Source organism: Canis lupus, chromosome 21 (assembly GCF_003254725.2).
Source record: "Canis lupus dingo isolate Sandy chromosome 21, ASM325472v2, whole genome shotgun sequence".
Taxonomy (NCBI): Eukaryota; Metazoa; Chordata; class Mammalia; order Carnivora; family Canidae; genus Canis; species Canis lupus.
The window spans coordinates 6,096,275-6,117,197 of NC_064263.1; the positions used below are offsets into that span (position 1 = coordinate 6,096,275).

A 20,923-nucleotide genomic window follows, 5' to 3' on the forward strand; every position below is an offset into this window, starting at 1 on the left:
TTTGAAATGCATACCCGCTGCGTGACCACTCCTCTCCGCCTCCAGCCCCCTCCGCTGGCCTGAAGCGACACCCTTCTCATCTAGATCACTACTGTGGCCCCCATTTGGCTCAATGACCTCCTACTGTCTGTTCTCACCACAGCAACCCACGTGATCCTTGTGAAAAGCTAATGTCCATCCCTGCTTCAAACCCACCAGTGGCTCCCGATTCCTTCCACATGAGAGCCAAAGTCCATTAAAGTGGCTGCTAAGGGGCACTGGGTGGCTCACTGGTTGAGTGTCTGCCTTTGTGATCCCCGATCGAGTCCCACATGGGGCTCCCCGCAGGGAGCCTGCTCCTCCCTCTGCCTGTGTCTCTGCCTCTCTCATGAATAAAGAAGCAAAATCTTTTTAAAGAATGGCTGCAAGCCCTGTATAATTGGCCCCCTTCTAGCAGGTGGGATTTCATTTTCATACGGGTCACCTGCTGTCTGACGACACACTCAGCGAGGGGCACACGGTGAGCGCTCTATAAATATGTGGTGAATGGATGAAATGACCATGCAAGTGTCGAATCGCAGAGTGCTAAGTGCTAGAAAGAAGCTGTACTATAATCCGAGGAATTCATAGGGAGAGAGCCAGAGTTCCCGCTGGATTGGAGAGCTCCAGGCCCAGAGCCTCCCGGGCCAAGGCAGGGCGCAGTGGCTGCCTGGCACGGAGCGGGCGCTTTCAAGGGCTACCTGAATTGGAATCAGGTGATTCCTGGAAACAGGGAAGGTCTTCCCTCAGCCCGTCCCAGGTGGGCAGCTGGGGACACACCGGCCTTCCCTGGCCGACTTCCTTGCTGTGTGGAGACTTTGTGGCTCCTTGGGATGTAAACAGCTCTCAAGGGGAGGAGTGACAGGGCAGCTCCGCAGCAGGCCAGAGGCGCTCGGCCCCTCCCCAGCTCCCCAGCTTCGGGCAGGTGAGGGCCTCCGGGAGCGGAGCCCAGGCCGGGAGAGAACTTGGAACAAGGTTGCCCTCTGCCGGCGGGCCTGCGAAACGGGCGCTCGCGGAGGAGGGCGGGGACCCGCGCCACAGCAACAGCGCCCCCGCGGCAGCGCCCCCCCAGCAGCAGCGCCCCCCGGCAGCAGCGCCCCCGCAGCAGCAGCGCCCCCCCGGCAGCAGCGCCCCCCCAGCAGCAGCGCCCCCCGGCAGCAGCGCCCCCCCGGCAGCAGCAGCGCCCCCCCGGCAGCAGCAGCGCCCCCCCGGCAGCAGCGCCCCCCGGCAGCAGCGCCCCCCCAGCAGCAGCGCCCCCCGGCAGCAGCGCCCCCCCAGCAGCAGCGCCCCCCGGCAGCAGCGCCCCCCGGCAGCAGCGCCCCCCCGGCAGCAGCAGCGCCCCCCCGGCAGCAGCGCCCCCCGGCAGCAGCGCCCCCCCAGCAGCAGCGCCCCCCGGCAGCAGCGCCCCCCCGGCAGCAGCAGCGCCCCCCCGGCAGCAGCGCCCCCCCGGCAGCAGCGCCCCCCGGCAGCAGCGCCCCCGCAGCAGCAGCGCCCCCCCGGCAGCAGCGCCCCCCGGCAGCAGCGCCCCCCCAGCAGCAGCGCCCCCCGGCAGCAGCGCCCCCGCAGCAGCAGCGCCCCCCCGGCAGCAGCGCCCCCCCGGCAGCAGCGCCCCCGCAGCAGCAGCGCCCCCCGGCAGCAGCGCCCCCGCAGCAGCAGCGCCCCCGCAGCAGCAGCGCCCCCCGGCAGCAGCGCCCCCGCAGCAGCAGCGCCCCCCGGCAGCAGCGCCCCCCCGGCAGCAGCGCCCCCCGGCAGCAGCGCCCCCGCAGCAGCAGCGCCCCCCCGGCAGCAGCGCCCCCCCGGCAGCAGCGCCCCCTGCAGCAGCGCCCCCCGCCCGCCCTAACTTCTCCGCCTGCGGCGCCGCACAAGTAGCGGGACAGACCCCGCGGGTCCCACCGGGCCGGGTAACAGGCCGTCCGGGCCGGTGCGACCGTACCTTGAGGCACCGAACTCCCGGCTTAGACTTCGCCGACTTCCAGCGACGCGGCCGCTCGGGCCTCGCGGGGGCCGGGCTCCGGGGAGCGGACGCCGGCCACGGGCGGATCCCAGGTGGGGCCCGGGCAGCGCTGTCTGGGTGTCGGGGCGTCAGCGACCGGCCGCCCCCGGCACCGCCCGACCCGTACCGTCGGGCCACCCGGCCAGGGGGGCCGCGTCGGAGCAGCGGGGGAGGCGGGGGGCGAGCCGGGGTCCCCGCCCCGGAGCCGGGCGCTGGCCCCGGTGCTGCTGCGGGAGCAGCCCCCTCGGGTCTTGGGCGAGCACAGGGAGGCGCGGGGGACCGGGCGGAATTGGGGGGTGAGACGGCCGGTTCCGGGGTCGAGGCCTCTGGGACGCACAGCCCCCCCGCCAGGCCGAGGCCGAGGCCGGGAAGACCCGCGTGCGGAGGGGAACGGAGGGGGACGGCGGGGGACGGAGGGGGACGGCGGGGGACGGAGGGGGACGGAGGGGGTCGGAGGGGGACGGAGGGGGACGGCGGGGGACGGAGGGGGACGGCGGGGGACGGCGGGGGTCGGAGGGGGACGGAGGGGGACGGAGGGGGACGGCGGGGGACGGAGGGGGACGGAGGGGGACGGCGGGGGACGGAGGGGGACGGCGGGGGACGGAGGGGGACGGAGGGGGACGGCGGGGGACGGAGGGGGACGGCGGGGGACGGAGGGGGACGGAGGGGGACGGCGGGGGACGGAGGGGGACGGAGGGGGACGGCGGGGGACGGAGGGGGACGGAGGGGGACGGAGGGGGACGGCGGGGGACGGAGGGGGACGGAGGGGGACGGCGGGGGACGGCGGGGGACGGAGGGGGACGGCGGGGGACGGAGGGGGACGGAGGGGGACGGAGGGGGACGGAGGGGGACGGAGGGGGACGGCGGGGGACGGCGGGGGACGGAGGGGGACGGCGGGGGACGGAGGGGGACGGAGGGGGACGGCGGGGGACGGAGGGGGACGGAGGGGGACGGCGGGGGACGGCGGGGGACGGAGGGGGACGGCGGGGGACGGAGGGGGACGGAGGGGGACGGAGGGGGACGGCGGGGGACGGAGGGGGACGGAGGGGGACGGAGGGGGACGGCGGGGGACGGAGGGGGACGGCGGGGGACGGCGGGGGACGGCGGGGGACGGAGGGGGACGGCGGGGGACGGAGGGGGACGGCGGGGGACGGCGGGGGACGGCGGGGGACGGCGGGGGACGGAGGGGGACGGAGGGGGACGGCGGGGGACGGAGGGGGACGGCGGGGGACGGAGGGGGACGGCGGGGGACGGAGGGGGACGGCGGGGGACGGAGGCCCCGCCCGCCGGGGGCCCAGGCCGTCGGCCCGTCGCAGGCCGTGGGCTCGGCTCAGCCTCCGCGGCGGCGAGGGGGGAGCCGGCGGGGGCGGGCGCACCGCTGTCCCCTTGCGGCCGCCGGGCTGCCCCGGGTGGGCCCCGAGACACGGGCTGGGCCGCCCGGGAGGACCCGCCGGCGCCCCGCGGACGGACTCGGCGCTCGCCCGCCGCGCCCCGGACTTCGCACCTGCGGGGCCGCCGCTCGCGGTGGCGGGTCGGGCGGGAGGGGCAGACCCGGGGCAGCCCAAGACGCGGATCCGCCCGTCGGGAAAATGAGCGGCCTCGGGCTTTGTCCGGCGCTCCCGGGTCTGCTCGGAGCCGCTGTTGGAGACGCCGCGGGCCGGGAGGGAGGACCTGAGCCCCCCGCGCCCCCCCCCCGCGCCCCCCGCGCCCCCGCCCTGCCGCGGCCGGAAGGGCCCGCTGTAGCCGCCCACGCCCCGAGCCCCGGGCCGGGCCCCTCGGTCCTGACCCGCCCCCGCCCCGCCCCGCCCCGCCGGGGAGGAGCCCAGCGACCCGCGGCCCGGCCTTTCCCGCGCTGTGTGGGCCCGCAGCGGCCCCTCCCGCCCCCGACGGCCGCCGGGGAGTTGCTCCTCAGGATCCCGCCCCGCACTGGGGTGGAGAAATTATGGCAAAAGGTGCGCACGTATACATCCGTGAACCCACTCACACGTAAATTCATACATCTGTGAATTTATCCTTGTCCATTTTTGCCTTTCCACCACCCAGGGTTGAGAGCTGTTGTCTCTCCTCTCCACCCAGAGCCTCCAGGACTGTGGCTGGCATTTGCTCCCCACCGTTTCTTCCACATGCCCCCATCAACACACCCTCCTACTCCCTCCTTCCACCAACTCCCTTTTATCTGCCCCATCTCCTTGGCTGCTTGGTAGCACTTAGGGTCGCAGTGTCGCTGTTTTGGGGGTCCCGTCTCAGGGGCCCCCTGCCTCCTCATTTAGATCTGAGAGGCAGGGCCGGCTACTTGGGTGTGCCTCCAGAATGGTCCCCTCCCTTCAGGCTCCGGTTTGCCAGCCACCCCTCGGTACTCCTGCCAGTGGCTCACTACACTGCCAAGACCTGGGAGGACCCGGTCCCTCCCATCCGCTCTGCAAAAGGGCAGAGCCTCAGGGGTGCTGTGAATAATGGTTACCCCCTCCACCTTGGGGAACTGTTGGCAGCATCCACAGGCATTCATGTAAGCTAGAGCCAGTCCCAGACCAAGGATGAGTGCCAAAGCACAGGACAGTGGATGCTGGCTGTGGGGTCGCTAAGGAACCACAGACCAGAAGTATAGACTGGGTGACTCCTTGGAAGAATATTCACATAGGGGAGTTATTTTGCGGGAGGCAAGAATGAGGTGCTCGAACTCACAGCTCCATACATTACCAAAGTCTCTTCCTACCCCTCCCTTTCTCCACCTGCACTCCTCTGCTTGCATTGGCTCTGGATCACTTCTTCTTGCCAAATGGCTCAGTATAGGGGGAAGTTTCGCTTCCTTGAAAGAGGCCTGTATACTCTACAGGTACCAAGAGCCACAAAATAAATAAATAAATAAATAACCTCCAAAGACTGAATTAAATAAATAAAATGCTCAGTACTTGGGAACTTGTCCCTCTGAAATTTGCAATCCTTGATGGATGCTGAATATTTGCATCAGCCAAACGCAAGACCAGGATAATCCATGTGGAGCTCATGGACCTCAGTAATTTTGAGGCAGGAAAATTAAGGGAGAAGTGTGCAGGCCCCAACCTGGCTTAGAATCCTGGTTCTGACACTCGCTGTGTAATCTTGGACCAGTTATTCAACCTCTCTGAGCTTCAAATTCCTCAACCTCAAAAAAAGAATGAATAATTTTCTCAGCAGGATTGTTATGAAGAGTAAATGAAATAACATATTTGAAAGTTTTTAATGTACAGTAAGCACTCAGTGTTCATTACACTGTTGGAAGGGTAGCTCCGGGAAATGGGTGGTTCATTTATATCATTCCACCCTGTTTGAATGATGACTGTCATAGTGATTGGCTGTTAATACCTTATCACCTAACAAGCGCCTACCACCAGCATCTGGGAGTAAGCAGCTCCTGAATTACTTATTTATAAGAACTTTTCATTGGGTGTGTGGTCACAGCGTGGAATCCTAGGGTAAATAAATTCTGTACTGTTAGTTGATTCAATCTGGGGCCGTGCCTAAACTCAACAGCATTAAAAATGTACCTGCCTGTGCTGAGGACTTCTGGGCAGGTTAGATAAAGGGACTTGCAGTGTTTGTTTTAGTGCTTTGTTTGGGCTTAGAGCACTGGCTTCTCCTTTTGAGGAAGTTAGGGCCTGAAGTTAGGGCCTGAATGTTGTAGTGTCCTAACAGCAAAGACTGTCCCGGTCCAGGGCTAGGGTTTGGCTCTCCTGACACATCGGCAGTCCCTCTGCTCCGTGATGCTGCTTCCCATTAGAGTTCAATCTGGATCGATCGCTTGATGCATTGGTTTATTCAGCAACCATCTATTTACTGGGATGCCAGGACAGGAGGTGGTAAGGATGGGGTGGTAATAAAGCCCAGGCGCCTTGCTCAGGACAACCCCAAAGGGCTATCCTGGCTTCAGAGCATCCCAAGGGCCTGTTGAGTCCCTTGCTGTGCCTGCAACAGTCCACCTTTTCCTTTGCTTGACCCTGTGTCCTTACAACCTCTTTCAGGTGATGTCGCTGAGCTCACAGAGTGACCTTCCTTTCTGCCGATCTCATTTCAGAGTCTGATTCCTGGGAGCCCAACCTGCAATGTGGAGCTGCCTGGAAGGTGAACTGGGACAGACCTGGGTTTAAATCCTGGCTCTCTCAATTAAAGTGGCTACGTGACTTTGGGCAAGTTATTTAACCTCTCAAAATGTCATTCTTCATCTGCGGATAAAGGATTATCATAAAGATTAAATGAGTTCATACAGAGCATGAAGTATCTGGATCACTGAAGCAGCTCAATTAAAGAAAGCAGTTCTTTCTTTAATACTATGTCTCATACAGGACATGCCAAATCCTACTAGAACTTACATTTCAAGTTTATACCTTTTTCCAGAACTTATGTTTTTATGTTCTTGAAAATAAAACTGCATCTTTGAAAGGGGTGACTCTGTCACTATCAACGTTTTGGAATACTGTCTTAAGTGAAGCGCAGCTGTTGAGAAATCAGAGGGAGTGTGCATTTGATTGCCATCATATGAGCAAGCTAACTGTATGATCTAGCGAATCACTGCAAAATGCCCTCCCCCGGAGAATGGGATATTAACAGTATATACTTAGGACAGATGGTATTTTCCTTGAATGCAGATAATAATATCTCTCATCCCAGCTGCTCTTCCAATATGACCTTGCCATTCCTCCATCAACAGATGACCTCCGGTGATTCTTGTGACTGTTGAATGTTGCAGAAACAATGTTCTGGACCTCCGAGGCTACATTACATGAGACCAGGTCATTTTCTCTGGATTTCTTGTACATCCTTGCTGGAACCCAGCCGCCATGCTGTGAGAAGCCCAAGCACCTGAAGAAGTTGTGGTGTAGGTTTCTGCTTAACAGCCACAGCCGAGAGCCAGCATCAACTGCCAGCCAAGATAGTAAGCCTTCCTGAATGTCCCACTCCACTGGGCCTTCAGATGCCCACAAGCCCCAGCTAACAGCTGACTGTCACCGCATCAGGCCCCAAAAGAGATGGCCTCATGAGCCCAATCAAGCAGCAAACCATGATAGGTAATTATAAAGTATTGTTTTAAACCATTAAGTTACAGGCTGGTTTGCTCTACAGCAGTAGAAACCCAAACTCTACCCTCCTAGGGCTCTTGGAGGAGAGACAATTGAGACATGCATGAGACAATGCAGAAAAATTGATGCTCGTCGTGCTTGGTCAATGATTAATACACTTGGGGAAAAGGGTAAGCTGATTTATATGGAGAGATAGAAGCTGGAGGACACATAAGCTCAATACTAAGCAGGCATCAGGGCACTGGGTAGCTCAGTGGTTGAGCGTCTGTCTTCAGCTCAGGTCTTGATTCCAGGGTCCTGGGATGGAGTCTTGCATTGACTCCCTACGGGGAGCGAGCCTGCTTCTCTCTCTGCCTATATCTCTGCCTCTCTCTCTGTCTCTCATAAATAAATAAAACCTCAAAAAAATACTAAGCAGACATCGTCTGATTCAAGATTTAGTGAGCACCTGTCGCATGCCAGCCTCTGTATAATCATAAAACCTCTGAGTAGAAAGGAATCTCAGAACTCTTCTGGGGAGCCTCCCCAGGGAGGATGCTTCTTCATGAATGTTTGCTTTAATCCAACAGTTACTTATTAACCCCTCCTCTGTGCAATGGTGGTGATGCGAAGCAGAATTATGAAGATGACTAAGACCAAGGCCAGAGCCAAGGGCAAGCATGGGGGCAATGGTGGCCCAGTCTCATATCCGTACTTCCCCAGCATGGAATGTGTGAGCCGTCTCATTGTCGTGCAGCTCTGGTTGCACACCTTCCCTGCGCTCTGGCTCCTGCTGCTATATTTTTCTGTGTACCAATTGTATTTTGAGTGGCAGTTCCCGGGCTCTTTGTCTTCTTGCTCCGTATCCTGAAGTCGACTGTTTATCCATCCACTTACCCCTCTCAGCCCATTATCACCCTTATCAAGGAAGGTAGCTGGCCTAGCACTTGAAAGCAGCTTCTTTGAAGCCAGACCTGGGTCTGTTCACCACTGGGGCTCCAGCTCCTAGAGCAAACAAAACCCCAAATGAACAAAAACCAAACAAGAAAAAATGAAAAGAAGAGAAAAAAGAAAAGAGAAATTAAATGTGTCCCATTATGTTTGGGTCCCGAAAAACAGGAGATTTCCTTCATTCACGTTCATTTCAGTTACATGTGCTACCAAAGGGAGCGCCATCCATGTTCATTTCAAACGACAAGTGTGAGCTGCTTTCTCAAGCTTCAAAGTTTTCAATAGGCTGGCTTTTTAAGAGACAGGTGAAACCAGTTTTGTTTTGTTTTTTAAATCCCGGAAGGGTTCACTTTGCATTCATTACAGCCAAGTAGTTAAAAGCTGCTATGATTTATGAGTCCTCACTGTTTCCCACACACAGCCGTTTTATGGCTTCTTAAAATCATCTATAAAAACGTTTCACACACCATGAGCTTCACACAAATATTAGAATTTTTAAAATTTTTTAAAAGGTTTTATGTATTTATTTGAGAGAGAGCAAGAGAGCATGAGCAAGGGAAGGGACAGAGGGGGAATCAGACCCCCAAACCCCAGCTGAGCAGGGAGCCTGATGTGGGACTCGATTCCAGGACCCTGGGATCGTGACCTGAGCTGAAGGCAGATGCTTGACCGACTGACCCACCCAGGCGCCCAGAATTTTTATTTTGAATGATAACCATAAGTTCTGTGTCACAGCTGGGAAAGCCCTTGTCTTCTCTTGAGAAACAGAGACACAAGAGACTCCACCAGAGCAGAGCTCACAGCTCTCGGAAGCCTACCTTCCTCCTCACTTGACTCACCTGCTGAGAGCACTGCCCCCACCTCACAGGTATTGGGACAGAGCAATTTCACCCCCTTCATCATCAATCAGATCCCTTCTCCTCATCATCCTCTTCCTCCTCCTTTGAAAATACTATCGCTTGTTTGTTTGTGCTAATGTTTCTCTGCACATCTGTAAAGGTAGTTTATATACAACACAACATAGGGATCCCTTATTTAGCGATTTACTCTATTTTTTGTTGCTACAATGTATTCACACCCTGGTGGTGAATTTCTGGTGCCAGGATTGGACCTGGAGAGCTGCAGAAGGGACAGAGGTGGCTCTGAGGGGGTGGGACCACCTGTGAGTGTGGGGGGAAAATATAGGGCAGTGACGGCCAAGGGGGGAGTTATTTATCAGTAGGAGTGGAGCCCTCACTCCAGGAGGCCCGGTGGTGGCTTCTCCCTCTTAAAACAGAAGTGGAGGGAAAACGGCTCCAGCGTGTCCAATACTTGCCTGGTCAACCTCTCTGTTTGATACCTGATGGTCTTAGAGAACTCGGTGGCTGTCAGTTGGGACTTTGAGCACCTGTCTAGGAGTTCAATCCTCTGTTCCTATGCAGAAATGAGCCAATGGCAGGGCCTGGTGCTCTTGACAATCTCTAGATAATCTATTTTTTAAGGTTTTTTTAATTTATTCATGAGAGACACACAGAGAGAGGCAGAGACATAGGCAGAGGGAGAAGCAGGCTCCCTGCGGGGAGCCCGATATGGGACTCCATCCTGGGACTCCGGGATCACACCCTGGGCCGAAGGCAGATGCTCAACCGCTGAGCCACCCAGGGGCCCCTAGATAATTGATCTAGAAGAGAAGGCAGGTTTGCAGCCCACTGCTTAATTCTCTGCTTGATATATTACAGCCCAAAGTGCTGGCTCTCATCAACGTCTTCATCTCCACCTTGACCCTCTTCATCCCTGGCTGGCCTACAGACTGGGAAAAGAGCTTTTTAAGTCATGCTACTTCTTATTTCCAGAATAGAATTTTTGCTTGCTTCCCCACCTCCCCTCATGTATTTATATTTGCTCTCCTTTGGGAATAACTGATATGGGGTCCTTAACCCTTCCAATGTGGAGAAGACTTGCTAGAGGACTTTTAAGGCATCTTATGGCTTTGGGCTCTGGGCAGGAAGTGATGGACCTTAAAAGCCAATACTAGGGCATCATGATAGGCCCTCCTGGGTTGTAAGGAAGTATCTAGGGAGTCAAGAGCCTCCTGGATTGAGATTTGTCTTCACAGTTATTGTAGGTCCTCCTGAGTAGGAGACAGATCTGGGAAGCTGTGATTTGCACTCCTAGGAAGAGGTGCTCCTGGAAAATGCTGATAAGTTCTCCTAGTTTGCGTGGACAGTCAAGAGCTGTCCTGGATTGAGATGTGTCTAGAAGGTCATGTTGGACCCTCCTCTGGGGTGATGGTTCTGAGGTGTTCTGCTGAGCTGTGTCCTAGGATGAGAAGGAAATAATGACATCTCTCCTAGAGAGAGATGATTCTGTGGAGTCATAATGAGAATGCCTTTGGAAAGACAAACCTTCATTCTTGCTTCCATTCAGCAATGGTCCCAAAGGCCTGCATCTGCTTTCCCATCTGTGCCACACCCCACAAGCAAATCTCCACCATCTTCCACTTCCTCTTTTCCTGCTCAGGGGTGAAGATAGCTCACATTCTGGTCCACAGCCTCCATCTTCCTGAAACTGGCCCTGGCAGACTACAGCTGCTTTTTGCAACACTTGCTACTGAATCTGAAGCTCACAAGGTCACCAGTGGCAAGTGACACATCACACACATGACCGCTGAGAGAGGGAGGGCCACTGCCAGGGGAGCAGCAGCATGCCAGGCTTCTGCGCTTTAAAGGGCAGGGAGAAGAAACCACAGCAGAGGGTGCCACCCAGGTTCTCAGGTCCCAGGGCCAGATGGTGCCATTAGAGAGTCTGAGGGGAATGCAGCCCCCAGTTGGGGCTTCATGGCTTCAGGAAATTCTTCATTCAGTCCATTGGTTTAAGCAATGCAGTAACAGGATTAAGTTTAGCTCTGACCAGAGTGTTTACCTGCAGCCCGCTAAGCCTGCCTAGATATTAGGACCTCATCCAAGGGATTGATTAGGATATTCATTCAAAGGAAAGAATATTTGTGTGCTGAACCTTGGGAACAAAATACTTCTCAGCAATACGATCTGCTTACATTTTTCAGTAATTAAAAAAAGAAAACTAAATAGATCTCCAGTTTCTCTTCTGATCAGTTGCATTTTCATTCTATTCAAAACACGATCTCCCTCAGTGGGAACAGACTCCGTTTCTCATTAGCGAACAGTTCATTTCTTCTTTGCTCTTTTTCACCGACTCAGTCTCAGCCAACGCACTAAAATGGTCTTCGCTTTGCCTTGTCAAGAAAGAAACGTCATGTCCCTGCGCAATGTTAACATTTGGAGAAATGCCTGCACAGTCCCTAATTCCCCGAAATGAGCAACTCTAAGCCTCAACCCCCATATGAGCACACTGAAGAGACAAGTGTGTTCATGATCGGATCGCCGTCCTTTTCTTTCTCCCACCCGGCAGCTTGGAGCCGCAGACCTGCTGGCGCAGCGTGAAATGCTTCTCCAGGGAAGAGCGCGGCTCCGAGGACAAGTCGCCCGGGGGCACTGGTGACCGAGGCAGGAATCTGCCCCTGGACTTCACGCCCTGCCTCAACGGGCTGCCAGAGGAGTCGGAAGGAGGGCGCACTGCTCGCCCACGGCGGACAGACAGGAGCTAGCTAGGAAGCGCTTTCCTTGTGCCCAGCAAGGGCCTAAGTCCATCTTCTTGCTCTCAGCAGTGATACCAGCTGGTAACGAATGGATAATTCTCCAGGTCATGTTGTTCTGGGAACGTGTAAGCAAACAAGCTAGCAGGCCAGGACCCCTGACGAACTGCTAATCGGAGGGTCAACTCGACCGAGACACTGAAACCCTCACCGGCAGCTTCTGGGCAGTGGTTACACAGACCTCAAGGCCGAAGCGAGCAAGATGCAGCTCAGGCTGCCAGCGGAGCCAGAGTCCTGGGTCCTTCCCAAAGGAAGATTGGATTTTCTCAGAGATGAGTCTGAGCAAGGAACAATACAAGTGTTCCATCTGGACCGTTTTTGCTGTCAACCAGCCAGGGCCATGAGACTCTGCAAGATGACCCGAGCTCATTCTTTCTCTGATGGAGCCCGGCTCCCCACATTTTCAGGGACCACACAGTGTTTAGAATCAATGCTGCTCATTCATTTTTCTGGAGATAAGTCTTCCAGTGCTTTGAAATTAAATGACCCAAAGTAGGCTGGAAATATAGCAGGAAGCCAGGAGTTAAGCACCTGTCCACAATGATGGGGGTTTCTCCTTAGGGGGTTTGGCAGGTAGACCCCTGTTTCACAACCTCATCTCTAGTCAGAGTGGCTGAGTATATTTGTAAATCTGAGTCCCTTCTTAGTTAAGTTTTTTTTTTTTTTTTTTTTTTGGTAATGAGTTTGCAATTTCCCTTCTCAAAATGGAGACTTATTTTGAAACCCTTTGCCCATTTAAAATTGTTTTGACAGTAAAAAACATAAAATGTCATGTGGGAAAGATTGCATTCATGATCCTTTCAAAAACATAAACTCTGACTTGATATGACAACAACAACAATTGGTGAGAATGTCCTTCTTAGGCACTCTCGTGAGACCTGTACATATTCAGGATGTGTGCTGTCCATCGGCGTTTCTCCCCCTCTCTCCAGCCATAGTCTGTAAGGTGTACAGTACAAGCACACAACTGTATTTTTGGTCTACTCTTTGTGCGTAATGAACATGAAACATCCAACAAATGAATATTAAGTAGAAACTCTAAGGGCAGATCATCTCACATTCTGCAGCCTAATAACTCTAATCTTATCTCAATAGGTTTATTTTATCTCAATTTTCAGAAGCTAAGGAAAAATATTTGGGTTGGAAGCCCAATCATAAACACGTGCCCTCATTTTCAGGTAGCACAAAAAATTCTAGAACAAAGATTCATGTTCCCTGATTCTTAACAAAGCACTACCTGCTTTGGGATTGACAGGGAATGTTTCTCTACAAAGAGCACTTATTTATTTATTAAAGTCATTTATTAAGATTTTGAGCTGAGATAGTCCTGTGTAGGAGAAAGCTCAGCTGGTTATAACTATGTTCTTGGGAGCTGGACAGTGCATATCAAGACCCAAGTCCACTTGCTGACTGTGTGATCTTGGACAAGTTGTTAGCCTCCCTAACTAACAACTAAGCCGTCGGTGCCTTCCTTTGTAAAATATAGATGCACTTTAGTAGAGTGTTGAGAATGTAAGTGCTCAATAAAATCTAGCTGTTATTATTATAATGATGATTATGACACCCCCCAAGTCGTGTAAATGGCAAGTTGAGTTTCAGAGGCTGTGTAATGATGGTATTCCTCAGGCTCATCCAGTTTCCTACCAATTAAGTCTACTCTTTTGCTTCTCCTTTCTATAAAACACTGGGATAATCATGGTAAATAAAATGCCTTTGTGTTTCTAAAGCCTAATCATGCTCATTTTCTCATTTGATCTTCAGAATTACTCTGTCAAAGCAATTGAGAAAGACCTCATTATCTCCATTTTATAGGTTAGGGACTGAAGGCAAAGAGAGGTCAGGTGCCTTGCCCAAACTGATAAAAAGTAGAACAGGACTCAAAGCAATATATTTCTCACTGTTTGGGATGAGTGGAAGGGGTCTTGGCATGAAGGGTCATCCCCCTAGTTCTAGCTCCTGGTCACCATGTTCCCTGGTCTAGGTCAGTGGCCAAGTTGTGCTCCCATCACTGGGAGTATCGGGATAGGGAGTATCTCTCCTCCACTTCCTGGCATTCTGGATTCCCAGTCTACTGCCTTAGCTCTGACACTTGAGCATCTGGTATCAGCCTCTTAGCATGTCCAGGGTTGCAGCAGCAGGTGTTACTAGGGGCATCTGGATGGGGCAAGTCACACTGTTTCTACACACACAAACCCTCCTAAATAACATCTTTTTTTATCTACTCTAAATATCAACTAGCTCACCAAAGCCGGCTTTGAAAAAAAAAGTCACAAGAAGGCATCAGGCTAGAATAGATGAATAAATATTGGAGGGAGAAGAGTGCTTCCATTCGGTGAAAGGCTACAATAGCTCCAGCTTCCAGGCAGCCAAGCAGGACCCTGGGCACTCAGGTGATGGAATTAAGTACTTTGCATCCTTTTGCATGAGCTGTTGTGAGACCATCCTCTTTTGCTCTAGTCCACAAAATGGGGAGGGCTCTCCCAAAATACCTGGCCTGTGCAACTGAAATGACCTAAAATTATAGAACCAACCTTGCCTGTACAACAGAATCATATATGATTTTTTATAAGATTTTATTTATTTACAAAAGAGAGAGAGCATGCATGCAAGCAGGGGGAGGAGCTAAGGGAAAGAATCCCAGGCAGACTCCTCTGAGTGTGGAGCCCCACAGGGGCTTAATCCCACAACCCTGAGACCATGACCTGAGCCAACACCAAGAGTCAGACTCCCAACTGACTGAGCCACCCAGGCGCCCTATAGATGAAATTTTTAAATCAGAATCTTTGAGCCTGAGATCCAAGCATCAATTTTTTAATATAGCTGTAATGGTATGCATTGTATTATATACACTATATAATTAAGATACAATAAACAGCACATAGTTAAACAGTTTGATAAGTTGTGACATAAATACATATTCTGATCCATCACTGCAATTAAGATGATGAACATAGACATCACGTCCTAAGGTTTCTTCACACCTTTTGTAATCCTTCCCTACCTTCTCCATCCCCACAAACATTGATCTGCTTTCTGTTGCTGTAGATATATTTATATTTTCTAGAATTGTATATAAATGGAATCATATAGTGCATACATTTTCTTTCATCTGGCTTCATTAACTCAAAATTCTTTTGAGATTTCCCTATGTGATTATGTGACAATTCCACTGTGGGATATCCCACAACTTGTTGATCTCTTCACCTGTCACCAAACATTTGAGTTGTTTCCAGTTTGGGACCATTACAAAGAAAGCTACTCTGAACACATATGTGTAGATTTTTGTCTAGATCTATGCTTTCTTTTTTCATGGATAAACAGCTCACAGTGGGATGACTGAATCAAGTGGCAGCTCAATTTTAAGAAGGTACCAAACAGTTTTGCAAAGTGGTTGCACCATTTTACATTTTCACCAACAGTACAGGAGCGTTCCAGTGGTTCCACATCCTCTCCAATCTTGCGGACAGTGGGTGTGCAATACATCTCACCATACATTTAACTTGCATTTCCCTAATGACTGATGGTATTGAGCATCTTTTCTTTTCATGCGCATTGCCCCCCCCCCCTTCTTTGACATTATGTATATCTCTTTTGGTGAAGTTTCAGTCCAGATCTTTAGGGATGAGACATAAGCATCAATTAAAAATAAAAATAAAATCTCCCTGGTGATTCTAAATGTTTAGCCAGGATTAAGCACTACTGTCATACTGGAAAACTTAGTGCAAACCTCTCCTTTAATCATGTGGAACCTGAAATCTAGAAAGAGATTGGGTTGCTTGTAGAGCAAAACAATGAAATCACCCTTAAAATGATTGTGGCCACTAGGGAGCAATTCTTCACCTAACTACCTTGATTCCATCAGTGGGACAATGTGTCTATCTGTGGTAAGACTTACTGTGTTCAGACTTACTGGTCTATGTTTCAACCTGATCATTCACCATTTCACTTACTTATCTGAGTATTTGTTCTATAATACACATTTGAAGGAAATGACTAATTTTGAATTTGCAACAGTATTATAACTATGGTGACGTGGAAGGGAAAATGGTCTCAGGATTTCACGTATAGTGTGGACTATACAACTCTAGGGGGCTCCATTCACATGTACTATGATGTGAAAGGCATTCCTAGAGTTGCGCAGTGCACAATCTATGCAACCCTATTTAGTTACCCTAAACAACCTGAAACTCTAATATTTGGGTCTCACCTTCTAACTGTGAAATCATAGGAAGGTCAGGAAGGTCAGTTGAATCTCTGAATTTTGGTTTAAAATCTATAAAATTGGGATAATTAATGCTCACAGGATAGATATGGATGAAATGAGGTCATGTGTGGATGGAACTGGAGGATATTATGCTGAGTGAAATAAGTCAATCGGAGAAGGACAAACATTATATGGTCTCATTCATTGGGGAATATAAAAAAATAGTGAAGGGAATAAAGGGGAAAGGAGAAAAAATGAGTGGGAAATATCAGAAAGGGAGACAGAACATGAGAGACTTCTAACTCTGGGAAACGAACTAGGGGTGGTAGAAGGGGAGGTGGGTGGGGGGTGGGGGTGACTGGGTGACGGGCACTGAGGGGGACACTTGATGGGCTGAGCACTGGGTGTTATTCTGTATGTTAGCAAATTGAACACCAATAAAAAAATAAATTTAATAAAAAAGAAAAAAGAAATGTCATGTTAGGGATTAGCAAACCCAAGTGCCTATGGGAGCTAAGCAGTAACTTAAATGAGTGAAGTAGGTCAGGTCAGAGAGGTGATAAAGAAATGATGGGGCTCATGACAAATTGTCTACTCAGCTCTAGCTGATTATAGCCTATAAAAAGGCTGGAATACAGTGACCAGAGCTTCTGTTTTTTTAAAGAAGTCAAAAAACAAAATATTTGTGGTCAACATAGTCCACTGATGAATGTGAAAAGGCTTTATGAATTAGAAGTCACCTTATGTATTTATAGGGCATCATTATATAGCTTAACTCAAGCTGTGGGCCAGTCCGTGAGCAAGTAGGGTAGATATTTATCTTGCCCCCTCCTCTTGCCATGGAGGCAAGCCAACCTAGGAAGCCAGGTCATGATTCAAAGGTTGTATGGTCCGAATGGGATTGAAAAAGAGGTGTTAGGTAAGTTGAGGCTTAATGGCATTATGCTAAAATAACCTGATGCATTCACTTCACAGGGCAGGTGATTGATTTGGACTTGGAACTATTCAAAGTTCAAGTTGCTATGACTTCCTCTCCTGTGGATAATACTCATATGGGCATAGTCGGTGTCTGTCATAGTGACCTTTCTTTCTCTACCATGCCATGGCTGATCAACTCCCTGTCTGCTGGAAACACCTTTTCTCTATATGTCTTAATGCACCCAACTGGGTTATAAAGTTGTGGGTGGTGGAGTGGCTCCCAGTGACTTGCACCAGCTCAGGAGTGCTGATCATGTGCATCTCTTCCCCGTTCTGCATTCAGTGATGTCATACTGGAACCTTGAAATTAGCCACGGTCCAAGTATTTATACTAGAGAAATTGGCAAACATTACAAATGGAGTTTATCCCTCTCACCCGCAGAAAACTGGTTGCTGAACACTAAGTAGCACACCGCTGGTCATGCGTGTTATAGAGTTTGTAGCCTTGTTACCTCTTCCATGTGTGTATTTCTAATTTGACCTATTATGGGCCGATCTTCTACTTGACATGTAGAGAGCAATGTGCTGACATTATTTCTAAGATCTTAGAGGGTATCTTGTGTTGTCCCCAGGGTATCTTTCTGGCCCCATGGAAAGCTGGTCTAAGGCTCCTCCTGACCCTCAGCAGAATGCTTCCCATCACACCCCTCACCTAGCAAAATAATTCATGTGGAGGCTTTGTTCCAGCTAGTGGGATTTCATGAGATCATTTATTCTAACTAGCTAGTATTGACACAGTGTGTAACTCTCCTTAGACTCTTTGTATTTTTATAGGCAACAGAGACAGCCCAAGGGAAGAGAACCAAGGGGCGAGATCCCTGGCAGCATTCCAGGCTGCTGGGGAGTTACTTGTGATCGAGGATCTTTATGACAGTTCTTAAATGCTCTCAGGTTGGCTATAACCTAAGAGTAACCCCACTAATTAATTTTGTGAGTCTGGGAAGAAGAAATAATAATAATAATAATAATAATAATAATAATAATAATAATAATAGCAATGATGATGAGATGATGCTTCATTATCCTTCCCAGTAATGTCCCAGGGAATTTCTCTGACTTTTGGTAATCATCAAATAGAAGTGATAAACTTATAAAACTTGATTGGGATCTCTGTGACTCAGTGACAGAAAATTCCCTGTTGAAAAGCAAAGATTTATTCCCCACAATTTGGCAAGGCCCTAAGGATGGGCCTGTCCATCCCTTCTCGTTTTGCAATGACATCCGGAAAAAGTACAGTAACTCAGAGGAAGTAAATTCAGGTTTCCTGTGTCCCAGGAGCACCCTCCCATTGACTAGCTTGCTTCTTCCTCATTTCTAGAACTTCCACTTCCCTGAACATTCTTCTGGATGCAGTGAACAGGCTACACCTGGATATGCCTAATCAACAAATATCTTAGGGAAATACACACTTGAGAGAACCTCCAAACACACAATCCTAGAAGCTGCTGTCTGGTGTTCTTGGGGATAGATGACTCAGTGGCAGGCCCAGGCTGGCCCTCAGTTCGTAGGCTGGTCTGGGCAGCTTCTGTCAGTTTTCAGAGGCTCTCCTATGGCTTTTCACTCTCTGGCATGCTTCTTGTTCAGCTCTATGGTTATATGACTCATATAGTGTCTTCTTTTCAAGACCTAATATTCCAGGGACTCAGCTGACTCATACATGAGGGATAGGCATGAGGTACGTACAGAGCAGTCTACTGAAGATGGGATTTATTGATTTTGAGAAAATAGACTTAGGGAAGGATAAAAGGCAGAATAATGAGGATCTTTAATCCAGAGCCTTCCCAGGGCATTATTTCAACATGTTCTGCCAAACCCAGTCTTTGGCTAAACCACATACTTTCTAGATAACTGCTCTTAATTTTCATTTATATCTAATCACACTTTATTTATTTTTTAAAAGATTTTATTTATTTGAGAGAGAGAGAGCCCACCAGCAGGGGGAGGGGCAGGCAGAGAGAGAGAGAGAGAGAGAGAGAGAGAGAGAGAGAGAAGCAGCCTTCCAGCTAAGCAGGGAGCCCCATGTAGGGCTCAATCCCAGGACCCTGGAATTATGAGCTGAGCCAAAGGCAGATGCTTAAATGACTAAGCCACCAGCACCTCTGTCTACTCACATTTTAAAAAAGGAAACATGCAGGGATCCCTGGGTGGCGCAGCGGTTTGGCGCCTGCCTTTGGCCCAGGGCGCGATCCTGGAGACCCGGGATCGAATCCCACGTCGGGCTCCCGGTGCATGGAGCCTGCTTCTGTCTCTGCCTCTCTCTCTCTCTCTCTCTCTCTCTGTGACTATCATTAAAAAAAAAAAAAAGGAAACATGCATCAATTTTTGAGGAAATGGAACCAACCCTAGAGACTCCTATAATAATAAATCCTTATATTTATATGATAACTTTATAGTTTACAAAGCTTATTATCTCACTTGATCCTTACAGAAACCCTATGAGGTTGATATTTTTATTTGGAGATTTCCCCAAAAATGTCATAGGAGCACAGAGACTTGAACCCAGGTCTATAGAATCCAGAGTGCAGGCTAAAAAACAAACAAACAAAATGATACGATATTTAAAAACCAAACTCAAAAAAAAAAAAAAAAACCCACCAAACTTGTGCCAAAGCTCTTTATAGAAGCACTTTTGTGCGGAACTCATGGCAAATTTGATCATGAGCTCCTTTTCCCTCCCCAAAATGCCCCAGATTCTGGGAGCTCTTGTTAGGACATGGCCTTTCCTATAACACTGAGTCTTTAGGTAGTGATGTTCCAAATCATAGTAGTATTATTCAGTACAGTTCTGCATGCAACTTCTCTCTATACTATAAAGTAAAAAAAAAAAAAAAAAAAAAGTTGCTTTTTTTTTTTTTAATGGAATATTGGGCCATCTTGTGAGTGTACCCTTTTTCTACCCAAAAAGGAATCAGATACTCCCTAAGAGGACAGCAGCTCTAGGCTTCTCCCTTGGAAGTCTAGTTAACTGTGGGTGTACCTGCCAATACTCTAGTTTACACAGTGCTGAGGAGGGTTGGATGAATCCCTCTTGGTGAAAGTACTTCTGAAAACTCTAGAGTTCTGGTAGGTGAATCTACCATTTTCAGTTGAAAAGGAAGCCAGTAAACTTTTTCAGATGGGCAAGGAGTATGCAAAATAACACATATATTTAGGAAGGGCTTATTGACATGAGAATCCTAATGACTGCTGGTTCAAGGCATCACTCTGCCCCACCACCAAATTATTGTATTTATTCTCAAAGCCCTTTTCATTAAGCATTAATTACATTTTTCTATACTTTTAAAGTCACATAAATTTAACTCTGGTTGGTTGCATGAGCCAAAATCCCCCTGTTACCCTCATAAACTTCTCCCCCACTACTCAGGAGAGGAACCTTCTAGCGTGCCCATGAAGTAGGGCTCCTCCTGGTTGGGGCTGTCTGAGCAGCTCTCCAGAGAGAAGGGGCTCTGGGTTGGAAAAGTGATCTTTCAGGAGACATAACTATGTCAAGATAAAAAGAAGCAAGACTGGTCCTGCAGGGTCAAGCCTCAAAAACCCAGAAAGCACTTAATATATGCATCAGTTGGAATAGGAGGCAGAGAAGGTTGGAAAGATGCCCAGCTAGGTGGTCAAGAGGGATGGAACTTACCAGTGAAAAGGGTGGTTCAGGACCCAAGTCCACAAGCTCTGAGCATCTGCCAGCATGACAGAGTGTTTGAACCAGAGTGATCCATTAAGTGGGCCAACTCAGGACACAAAAATCAGTTGACCTCTTATAATTTCTTAATCATCAAAAATTATCTTTTGGTTCATTTGATTAGTATAGATTCTTCTTTATTAAAAAATAATCTCTTATCCTGAAAGTTATTATGTGATTTTCAGAGGTAATGTGCAGTTTTATATCATACTCAAGCCCCAGAGTCCAAACTTGTTGTCAGCATCTGCTTTGGAGGTAGGTATTAAAGATCAGTTAGTCTTTGGGCACTACTACTTCATGATGTCTTAACTCATGAGAGGCTGAAGAAGGAAGAGGAATGACTATTTACAGTAAGAGCCATCATCCTTTCCAGGCCACTAAAATGTACATACTCTCTGTCGAGTTACCTCTCTTTCAA

The 20,923-nt window shown here is 50.3% G+C and overlaps 1 long non-coding RNA gene across 1 annotated transcript; it reads left to right on the forward strand.

The window, feature by feature from the left end:
* The first annotated feature begins 1,925 nt into the window (after positions 1–1,925).
* Positions 1,926–13,379, forward strand: LOC125753240 (uncharacterized). The gene is made up of 2 exons (XR_007404569.1): positions 1,926–2,064; positions 6,063–13,379. It is a non-coding gene; the product is annotated as an uncharacterized LOC125753240 (long non-coding RNA).
* Positions 13,380–20,923: the final 7,544 nt, after the last annotated feature.